Below are 569 nucleotides of genomic sequence, written 5' to 3' on the forward strand. Positions count from 1 at the left end.
GTACCTCCCATTTATGTATACCTCTGTATTCCCTATTCCTACTGTGATATAACCCCTATACAACATTATGTGTTGTGTACCTCCCGTACCTCCCATTTATGTATACCTCTGTATTCCCTATTCCTACCGTGATATAACCCCTATATACTAATAACATTACAATAATTATACAAGTACGTGTACATTTGTATATGACTTCACTCTATGAGACTTGTGTCTGCTCTTACATCATGCATTACAATTAAATATAATGACCTGCGCGGTTTACTTATGTTATGTACTGCTTGGTATAGTTGTAAACGTATTGAAATAACACAGTAACGAATCTGATGCTCCAGTATAGACAATGTATTGGCTCTCTTGGAAAGCTATTGCTCCGGGTAGAATGGTTTGGACGCCTTTCGTGGCAGCAGGTGGAGTCTCGAGACAGTTCAGTCACAATTCAAGGGGAAAGAGGAACATTGTGTGCAGTTACTAAAATGTTATATGGTGCATGGAAATTATTTCGTAGGACATTGGGTGGGTTTATTTACGACGTGTTGGCAATCCTCACCTCCCCCCCCCCCCCC

The sequence above is a fragment of the Mizuhopecten yessoensis genome, unplaced genomic scaffold, assembly GCF_002113885.1.
Source record: "Mizuhopecten yessoensis strain PY_sf001 unplaced genomic scaffold, ASM211388v2 scaffold8745, whole genome shotgun sequence".
Lineage (NCBI taxonomy): Eukaryota > Metazoa > Mollusca > Bivalvia > Pectinida > Pectinidae > Mizuhopecten > Mizuhopecten yessoensis.